The sequence below is a fragment of the Phalacrocorax aristotelis genome, unplaced genomic scaffold (assembly GCF_949628215.1).
Source record: "Phalacrocorax aristotelis unplaced genomic scaffold, bGulAri2.1 scaffold_194, whole genome shotgun sequence".
Classification (NCBI taxonomy): Eukaryota; Metazoa; Chordata; class Aves; order Suliformes; family Phalacrocoracidae; genus Phalacrocorax; species Phalacrocorax aristotelis.
Genome location: NW_027441261.1, coordinates 1 through 10603, shown reverse-complemented (window position 1 = coordinate 10603; position 10603 = coordinate 1). Strand labels below are relative to the sequence as shown.

The following is a 10603-nucleotide window of genomic DNA, read 5'->3' as shown; positions in this document are numbered from 1 at the left end:
GGCAGGGAGGAGAGGAGGGGAAAGAAGCATGTGAACGGCTAAATTGTGCCAGCAGCGCTGAGAGCGAGAGTCGCGGTGAGTCCTGGGCCAGTGGGGCCCCGTTGCCTCTCTTGTGCGTCCTGGGCCCTCCCTGTCTCTCCCCCGGCCCCCTCTCTTTCCTTACCTGCTGCAAAATTATTTTTTTTTTGCACCCCCCCCGCACCTTCTTTCTCCATCTCGCTCTGAGTGGCTCCCTGCCTCCCCGTCTTTTCAGTCCTCCCTCTCTCTTTCCTGTAGCCTGTGGCTACTTTTCCTTTCTCTGCCTCTCTCTGCCTGCAGTGGATTCCCCCTCAGTGCAGGGGCCCTTGGCAGTAGCGCGGGGAAGGAGCGGTGTGTCCAGAAGCCCCTGCGGAAGGAGAGGCTTTGGTCTGGGTCGATCTGCGGTAATAACGGTTGCTGTTTCCTCTTTCCCTCTCCCAGAGGCTGTGCTCAGGATGGGGTTGTCTGTCCTTCCTGTTCGTCTCTTCCTCTCTCTATTCCTTTGCACTGGTCCCTCTCCCTATTGTTTATTGTTTTGCTTCTCTGAACCTTTTTTTTATTCCCAGCATTTTCCCGTGACAGGAGCGGCGAAGAAGGGAGCGGAGTATCGGGGTATCTGTGGAGAGAGCATCGGGTGTTCTCCTGTCTTTGCGGGGCTGACCCTGAGGAAGCGTGGCACGTGGGTCGATAGCATGAATATATATATTTTGTGGGTGCACAAATCCTTTTCAGAGTGTCAGAGGGTAAGGGTTTTGTTCTGTTCAGCGTAAACATTGTTCTGTTTGGTGTATTTGTCGAAGACGAGAGTTTAGTGGGGGAGGAAGTCAGCTCTCTAGCTGGTTTGAGGTGGGCTATACGTGTTTGTCGGTCATCTCTCTCCTGCCAGATGTTTTGAACTAGTTGTATCTGGTTTTCCTAGGGAGTCACAAAGGGGTTTGGGGCTCCCCGGTGGCGGGTGCTGTGGCCAAAAGAGAAAGCAGGGTCACAGAGTGCTTCATTTACGGGGCTGGCCTCGGACATCTCCTGCACAAACTTCTGGTATGTAGTGATCGGGATTCGATTTCCTGAAGAAGGAGAGGATGATGGAGCTCATTATAAGAGCATAATCATTTTCTCTTCCTTTGGCAGTACGGGCACCCGAGGGCCAGCCTGCTTTTGAGGAACAGCATGAGGATGTCGGTGTCGACGCTCAGCAGTGGAAGGAAGCTTCTTTTGGAGGCCAAGAAGATGAAGTAGAGTGCGTATTTGTTGTGTTTGATTTTCATTGCGGGGATGGGGAGGGGTGGGACATGGAAAACGCGGTCCCGGGCAGGGGAGGTGTCTATGATGTGGGAGGCCGTGAGAGAGATCATGGACGCTGCTGGACAGGCGTTAGAACCCGTTGCTCAGGTTGGACGGACCCGGCAGAACCACCGCACCATCTTAAGTAATGCCTGCTCACGTACTGAGATTTTAGTAGTTGCCCCCGCATCAGCTTTGGCTTTTCCTCGTCGAGCTTGTGTTTTGGCAAGAAGCGTCTTTCGTTAAGCATTTGGGTCTAAGGGGTGTCCGTGAGGCTACGTGGTGCCCATCCCCATGAGATTTTGTGACCATCAAGTGATATTCAGCATCCATCTTATGCCCGTCTCCTGTAACTACTCTGCAGTTTTCGCTTAAGGCTTGATAGCGCAGCGTTAGCTGAGGGCGGCATTTACCCCGCTGGCCCCTCCACGCCGATGGCGTTTCCCCTGCCGGCCGCTGTCCGTTCCCTGTAACTGTGACTCTTGTCCCGGCAGAACCTTTGCCAAAGCCACCTTTGTGCTCCGCAGCAGTCTGTTTTCTGTCTCGAGTATGTTTCTTTTCGGTATCCGATACCCCAGAGCTGTGTACCGTTGGCTCAGGTCTCTCCTTGAGCTTCTGCGAGAAGAGAGAGCCTTCATCTGTTTTTATCCATGTGTCTCCTGGGGTGTTTTTTTGTTGTCCTTTACAATTTAGTTTTGCCCCAGCTACTGAGGTGTTAATTTAGCTGCTTCATACGGTTCCCGATACGCTTGTGTATTTCCACGTTTCTTTTCATGTTTTTTGTCCTTTGAGACTGATCCAGTTCTGTTAAGGGACTGAGCGAGAGAGAGCGTTGAGGTGACTCCGAATGGTTGATGGTTTTACAGTAAATGATTGACTTTATAACCAGAGATATTTTTTGAGAAGGGGTTCTTAAAAAATTTCATTCTGCTTTGCCATTCCGCTGGCGTAGATGAGCCCCAGCCTTTTTTCGGGAGGCTCATTCTGCTCCTGGGCTTCTCTGGTACTGTTCCTTGAGTTGGTTGCAGGTTTTGAGCTGTCTAAGATCTTTGGGTAGGTGTGTTTTGACATTCAGAGATGGGGAGGTTTCTGGCTGAGGTAAGAGATTAAGGAGCAGTCAAAGTTGAGCAGCAGATATATATTAGAAAGTACACTTGTACGAGCTTTTGTTTTCCCTTGGGTCAGTAAGTTTGTGTTGGGTGTTCAGGGGTAGCAAGATGGTCTGATAGATTGTTTTGGATTATTTGGTTTTGTGGGGGTGTTATGGTTTTGTCTGGGTTTTTTTGTTTGTGGTTTGTTGTTCTTTTGTGTGTGTGGTAGGTTTTTTTGTTTGGTTGTTTTGTTTTCCCGGAATTTTATGACTTGACCAAAGGTAGAAGCTTATATTTTTTCCACCGGTTTTGCCTGTGTGTTGTGCAAGTTGTTGACGTTATCTCTCAATAGGACTGACGGTGAGATGCTGCGGTAGGGGTTAGGGTGAGCGTGTTGTACGTGTCTGTATATGGAGCTCTAGCCTTCCTTCAGAAAGCAGCAGGGGCGTAATGCATAGTGTGTGTTGGGTTACGGAACTGCTCGTCGCCTTTCCCGATTGCCCGCAGAGTACCACGTTGTCCCGAGAACCTCTGCAGCTTGCGGCAGGTCCCTCGTAGATTATAAGCATCAGGGCTTCCGTTATTTTGTGGGCCTGTAGAGAGCACAGAGTCTGCGGGAAGCCGGAAGGTGGGAGGTGCTCGCAGAACGCGGGGCAGAGGTGGGAAGGGCGGCTCCCGAGGAGCGGCTGACAGAGGGGCTTTAGGGGTGCAAATACAGGGCAGGAGCTGTCGGGAAGGAGTGAGGTTCCTTCCCTAACAGTTCAGGAGGAGAGGAGGGGTTTTTGAAGTCTTGGTACCGGGGGATGGTTGGGAAAGGGGTGTTTAAGTGTTAGCTAATGGCCGCGTTCTGTGTGCAAGCAGCCTCCGGTAGCCCAGTCTCCTTCCCCGTATGTGTCAGCGCGGCCACTCGAGCGTGCTGTCTGCCGAGAGGTTCTCCACCCAGCTGTTCATGGAGTCGCTCAGGAGTGAGTTACCTACAAAAGGAGTGTGTGTCACTACACCAGCCATGCCCGTTTGCTTCCCGTATTGCTTTTGGCATTTGCCCTATCGGTGTCCGCCTGTGCTTGAGTCATCTGACACGAACTGTAATTTTTGTGTGTTGCGTGGTTTGACTTTTTCTTGCAGCTCAAGTAATAGGTCTAGGGTTAAGCAGGACAATTGAGTGAGGCGTGACAGCAAAGGCGAGCAGATGGCGTCGTGTGCTGTGACGGGGCAGGCTGTGAGGTCACTCGTCTGGGATTTCTGCCTTTGGGGTCTCTGTGTTGCCGAACAAGTCAGTCAAAAGGATTTGTTTGTTTTGCGTGGTGAGCTCTTGCTTTTGGAAAGCAGTGTCTAATATCTGTGTGCCTCTCCGTATTTCCCCAGAAGTGGGCCCAGCATTGAAGGTGACGGTTCCCCAGCCATCGGGGACGGACCGAGTACGTGAGCAGGCACCTGACGTGGCCACTGACCCGGGAGGCACGGATCGGGAGGTGAGGGAACCGTGTTGGCATGGCAGGGGAAAGGATGAGTCTGGAATGTGGCTGTTGGTGGAGATGCATGGCAGGGAGCCGGACACGGGAGGGAGGGGGCGAACAGAGCATCGTGAGAAGGTAGGTCAGCACGTGACAACGGAGGGGTCGTGCAGTGCGAGCACCTATGTGACTAGTTAATGAAGGGACTCACAAAACTATATGCAAAGCGGGATGTCTGCCCCGAGCTCATCGGGCAAGGTGAGCGATGAACAGGAAACCGTAGCAGCTGTTATTTTTGAGGTGTGGAATTGTTTGTGAGCGGGCGGCCGCTTCCAGGCGCAGCGGTCACCTTGTCTCTCTGGTTCTGTAGGCACCGTAGGTGGCGGCGGCCACGACATCCAGCCTCATTAGAGCGTGGGGGAGCGGAAGTTCACGGCGCTTCCGAGGAGGCTGTTGTTGCGGAAGTGGCCGGCGTTGAGTGGTGTGACACTGAGTGATGGCACCGCACATTTGGAGATGAAGAGTATCCGTGTGACCACAGCCCCATCCTACATAGCCTGTGTGGCCTTCTTAAAGGATGGCTTTTGAGCCCCCGGATTTGGAAGGGAAGCTGAGGGGCCGATGCTGTCTTTGTGCAGGTGGCCGGTCGGTTGGGGGAAGTGCAGGTAGGGCAGGCAAGGGTTGTAAAATCAGTGGAGGGTACCGTTCAGAGACCGGACATGTTTGGGCCGAGGGAGGTTGTGGTGTCCTTTCTGCAAAACAGAAGCATCTGCCAGGCAGGGGAGTTCCTGCCTGTGCTTGTGCTGTTGTGTGGATTTTGTAGTCTGTTCCTTACTGTACTTGGGTCTCGATGTGTCTGTTGTTCTCCGTGCTGAGCAGGCACCTAGGTAGCAATATTGAGGGTTTTGCAAGCCCTGGCTCATCGGCATAATGGTAACCGAGAGCTTCCTTTCTCGCATTTTAAGTCTACTGCATAGATTTGTCTTGTGTCTGAAATATTAGACCTTTATAGAAGGTCATCTTTTTGCGGCGGTGATTAAGGCGGCCTCAGTACTGCTGCTGAAGAGCAGTCTGAATACGCAGGGCCCTTTTCTGGGACCTGTTCCCTGCACCTGTACGTTCTGAGGTCTTTAAGAGTGGCTTGTCGCTCGTGCATCGTCCTAGTTGTGGGTATATGGTTTCATCGCAGGTGATGATGGTACGTGACTTCTCTGCGGATGCTATAGCTTCTTCCTCGCTGCCGTATAGATCTTCTCGCCCGGTGGCATCTCTGGGCCGGAAGTCCGTCGTCTCGGTGAGAGTTTTCTTAGGTGCCTCGATCGCGTCGCTTGTAGTATTTGTGAGCGGTGTCGGTCCGTGCACGTCGATGCCTGTGTCAGAGCTGCTCCGCCTGGGGGTGTAGCAATGGTAGAGCGGGGGAAAGAATAGCAATAAGAGTATATGGTTAATGTTAATATGCATAGACTGTTCTGGCAACGCCTGTACAACCCTCGTCGGAGCGAGTGGCCGTTGGCAGCGGGCGAGGACGGTAATTTCCGGGGCGTTTTGTGGGTGCCGAGGGGATGACCGTAGCTGCCTGGGAGAGGCAGCTAGAGTGCTAGCTGAGCAGAGGGCACCTCTCAGCTGTTCAAGCTTGTACGTGTGTGGGGCTTAGCATTTGATTGAAGGTATTTCCTTTAATGGCATGCAGTAGTTGGGCTCTAGATGGTATTCCTATGTGGAAGCAAGACCTGTGGAATGGTTAAGCTGTTGCTGTGCGTCCAGGTGACTTGTTCTATCATGCTGTTCTTGCAGAGGATGAAGATGGAGCTGTGCAGGGTGATGGAGCAGAGCTGAGTAGAGCACACTAAGGCGGCGGGTCCGTGTGCGGGATTAAAGGGAAGATGCGACCGAAGGCTATTTGAGGAGCATTTCAGGCGAGCTGGGTCGCAGTGAGGGGGCGCATGGGGCTGGTGACTTTGTTCTCTTTGCTCTCAGGAGCACAGCGCTATCCCTAGGGGCTGGCAAGGTTCTAATTGTGGGGCCGGCGCCCATCGGGTGCTTCTTTTTGCGTTACAGTTTAAAGCGTGGATCGCTCTGATGTTTGAGGAGTTTCTGGGCAGTTGTCGTCTGCGGCGTCGTTCCCAGATGCGTGAACAGCTCTGCTCTGTCGCTGTCTGTTTTCAGGGAGCGTGATTTCTTTCCTGCATCCTTACATTCTTAGGTCTTGTAGCTGGGCTTCTTGTGCCTCCTCCCTCTCAGTTTTGAGAGGAACTTCTTGTCACGGGCCCTGACGCTCTTCTAATCTTTTTGGATCGCGTTAGGGCCTCCTTGCGTCACTGTCAGGGTTCTGCAGGTCTTGTTGCTGGACGAGCTCTTCCGTCCAGTTGTCTCTGTGTTTGCCGAGAGCGTTCTCTCGTCTCGGAGGCGCGCAGTTTGTAGTGTTTCTCATAGCATTGGTGTGTGCGTTTGAGTTTGTCTCGGACCGCCTTGTTGGCCGTGTAGAGTCGGGTAGGTGGCACAGCGATGAGAGGTTAGGGTTCATCTGTTGCTGTGCCAAGGCTGTTGGGGGAAAAGGTCGTACCGTCATCTCAGATTGAGTGGCCCTCCTCAGCGGGCGAGGACCGTTTTGTGGGCTCGGAGGCCGTGACCGTGGCTATCTGGGAGAGGCAGCTAGAGTTCAGCTGAGCAGATTACCTCTGCAGGGTGTTCAAGCTTGTACGTGCGTAGGGCTTCATGTTTGATGTCATATGTTTGTTTTTAATGGCAGGTTATAGTCGGTCTTCAGGAACCGTTAAGGTACTGCTGTGCAACCAGGCGACTTGTTTGGTATTGGTTTTGGAGATGCTGAGGGACGAGTCGTGCAGGGCGACGGAGGGGAACTGAGGGGACCGATGTAAGCGGGTGAGTCGGTGCGTGGTGTATATAGAGGGAAGATGTGACCGATGGCTCTATGACTCCGTTGCTCCTTGCGTTTGTCTTTTGTTTTGGTTTTGAAGTAGCGTAGCAATGAGCAAAGGAGGCAAGTCGAGCAAGGCGAGTGGTGATTGGTGGGCTGAAGTAGCAGCTCTTCTGAGGTGTTGTGTTGCTGGGGAAGTTATAAGCAACGCGCGTTGTTCGGGTGTTACGGACGGCGGGCGAGGTGCCGTGTTCAGCTGCAAGTGACGTAGGCCGGGTGGGAGGCTGTCGAGGGAAAGGGGTGCAAGACGGGGATTGGTGCGGGCAGGCTGTGGCATCGGGCAGCATCTCAGGAGGTGCCTTTTCGCTTGGCTTTTTGCAGGTGCCGCTGGCAGGCTCGGAGCGGTGCTGCCGCATGCCTATGAGAGGTCTGAGAAGGTGGGGCAGTGGCCAGCATCTAAGACCAGAGAATGCTGTGGTCCGTCGTCGAGCTCTTCAGTTTTGTAGGTAACACGTGGGCCGTCTTTGGAACGGCGTATGAGCATTAGAAGTGAGCTGGGTAGTAATGAGGAAGTCATGGGGCGGTGATTTCTCACGAGCGTAACGGTAGTTTACTGTGTGTTCATACATTTGGTGCCACAAGCGATGACGGAAGCGGGGTGTGATGCTGGAATCTGTGCAGAGCAGGTGAGCCGATGGGCATGTTCGTTTTGATGAGGGGGGTGCTCTGGTAGAGATCTGTGTTGACCTGTGTGATACTTATTGCTGGCCCTGGTGTTTTTTGGGTTTTTTTTTTGTTTTTTTTTTTATTTTTTTTTCCACGTGATGAAGAGGCACCTGGCCACTGCGAGAATATCCTGGTTAGCTGGTGTGTTTCTTGTTGTGAAAGGATTCATAATCTGGCCCATCTGAAAGCCCCGCAGTGTGACTTTTGTTAGGAAGAGATTTTATAAAATTGAGATATTTCTTATTCAGTGAGGTTGCATTCTATGAACTTGCCATCAGAGTGCATCTTAGAGACAGTGTCTTTGTCAGCAGAACTCATCAGCACAAGACTTGCAAAGTATTGCTTTTTTTTTTTAAGATAAAAAAATCAATGGTCCTTGCGGAGATCCAAGCACAGCACATACTCCAGATGTTGATGGCATTGGTAGTGCTTGGGTTCCCAGTTGTAACAGTCGAGATACCATAAAAATACGGTTCCCCTGTATGCTTCGGTACAGCCGAACGCATTAGCAGGTCTGCCGGTCCTTCTTGGTAGCCCCGTGTATTGCAACACTGGGGATTTGATTTGCGTGTTTTTTTTGTTGTGGTATTTTTTTTCCCCAAAAAAAGTAAAACCGTATCGGGGATCTCTTCACGCACCGATTCTTCTGTCATAAATGAAAGTTTAAAAAAAGCTAACAGTGTCTGATTTACGACGTGACTTGCGCTGTTTCAGCTGTAACTGCCAAGCAGATGTAGGGTACGATTTGTTAGGTGTACTTAAGCGCAGGTAGGTATTTGTTGTGAATATTTAATGAGGGGCGACTGAATGTTGGGGGGCGGGGGGGTTTCCTGCCGGTATTTTGAGGGAGCGCTCTTAAGTATTTTATTTCAGTCTCGCTTTCGACGCGCGTTTCCCTGGCAGTTCAGCAGCACCTCTTGGGCGGGGCAGCTGGGCGGACGTCCCTCCCGACTCCGTAACACGCCAAAACCCCCCAGTCACGTTGCTGCTGTGTATTTTGGAGATAGATAATCTTATGGCGGGCGTGAACGGCTGTGCGAGTTAAATGAACGCAGAAGGAAAATGGAAAGCTTTTATAGCCTAGACGCTCATATTGGATGTGCGTAAACACGCGCCCGCCTTCTCAGCACAAAGTGAATTACTGAGACTTATTCTTAATTTTTTACGTTACTCTTTCAAGTTTGACGCTTCACTTCAGGCTTCGTGGAGCCAGGCAGCAAGACGTGCGGCGGCAGGGCGAGGGCTGTAGCTGCTGCGGTGGATCTGTAAGCGGAGGTTCCGGTACACTTTGCCCCGCAGCCTCACGGGGTTATCTCCCCGCAGCGGTGCCGTAAGGAAGGGATGAGACGTTTTCCAGCACCAGCCAGAGCGTTCAGTGTTACACGAAGAATCTGTTCAAAATGGTATCGGTTAGTCTTAATACTGTTTTCAAGTGTTCCAATCACTCTAGCTTTTAAAGGATGTGTTGTGTTTTGAGATGACCTGTTTGCCTAGGATCTTGCTGCGGCTCAATTTCCTTCCTATCCCTTAGGCTGACTGAGCTCCTCCGTTTTCTTCTGTGCTATTTTATTAACGTGCTGAAATATAGTTTGGGATTTCTGTTTTTCAGATGTCTTCTAAGTGTCTCGTGATGCTCAAGAGATGCCCCCCGGCCCGGGTTTGCCTGCTGGTCGTTAAGCGTGGTGAAGGTAAGGGGCCATCCCTCTGCCTGGAGGCTCCCGGCTCTGTCTCCAGCAGGTGCCCCGCAGGTGCGGCCGCAAGGGCTGCCTGGAGGGGAGAGTCGGGGCCCCCAGGGACCGGGGCTGTTTGTTGCCCCAGGGAGCCCGTCCCAGAGCGGTAACAGAGTGGGAGCATGGCCGAGCAGAGCCTGAGAGAGATGTGACACTGTCCTCTGGCACGCTCCCGCTCCGCTGTGGGGTGGCCGCCAGCCTGCGGACAGGGGCTGGGGGGGCTGCCCCACCTTTTAGATATTAGCAGAGCTCCCCTTTTTTGGGGGGGTGGGTGGGGTGGGTGTGTGTACCTTTGTAAATGACACTATTAATGAGCTGCAGGTTGGAGCAGATTCCCTTGTTTAGTGCCCTTCTTGGGGTTGAATCACAGATTCTTAGGTTGGAAGGGACCTCAGGGATCACCTAGTCCAACCTTATGTCATAAATTGAGACCACAATGGATCATAATCCAATTAGAATTTTATTAATTGTAGCAAGTAGAATATGAGCAAATACAGCGCTGGACGGCAGGGGCGTCTGCGCTCCGCCAACTGCCGTACTGAGCAGTTCAAACAGTCTCTCTTTATACATCTTTACTTCCATGTTCAATGAGATAGTGGAGGTACTTTTCGCATGCTTCAGTTGTTGTTAGGGGGTCGTTTCCTGCTTCCTGGTGATATGGGGTTGCTTGTCTTATCTCTGTCGATAAGTTTGGTTATCTTGCATAAGCACGCCTGGGAGGTATTCTTCGCATGCTTTACATTGAGCTTTAACATAAGTCTTAATAAACAATACCTTAGTTCAGTTTCTCACAATCCCCCCTTTTTCTTTTTATCCTATTATTGTTTATTAGACACTACTTTCATTTTCGGCACTGCAGGCAAATCTTCTTCCACAATTCCGACATTTATCATAACACTCACAAGGTAATATCTCACAATTACAATCATAGTTCTTATGTGGCATAATGCATTCACAACAATCGTCATCTTCATTAATAGATACACTCTTATATTTTGCTTCAGACCTTGTAGTCAAAATAAGCAATTTAGCTGGGTCAAACCGTTCTTTAATAAAATGTAAAATACAGCGTAATATACAAGGTCTAAATATAAGTCCCAGAATCAACATAATAAGCGGTCCTGCTAAAGCAGACAACAAAGTGGTTAGCTAAGGTGAAACATTAAACCAGCTTTCATACCATAACTTGCCCGCTTCACGATCTTTTTTACGTTGTTCTAACCTTTTCCGGAGTTCAGACATGGTGTCTTGGATTACTCCCGTATGGTCAGCAAATGAACAACATTCTTCATTGAGAGCTACGCATAACCTTCCTTCCTTTAAGAACAATAGGTCTAATCCTCTCCTATTTTGCAGCACCACTTCTGATAAAGATTTTACTGAAGTGGCTAAATTTTGAATAGATTGCTCTATTTTTGCTAAATC

General features: G+C 51.0%; 1 long non-coding RNA gene across 1 annotated transcript; it reads left to right on the top strand.

The window, feature by feature from the left end:
- Nucleotides 1-357: 357 nt before the first annotated feature.
- LOC142051207 (uncharacterized) lies at nucleotides 358-8724 on the top strand. The gene is made up of 3 exons (XR_012658354.1): nucleotides 358-1056; nucleotides 1147-1250; nucleotides 7104-8724. It is a non-coding gene; the product is annotated as an uncharacterized LOC142051207 (long non-coding RNA).
- The last annotated feature ends 1879 nt before the right edge of the window (nucleotides 8725-10603 follow it).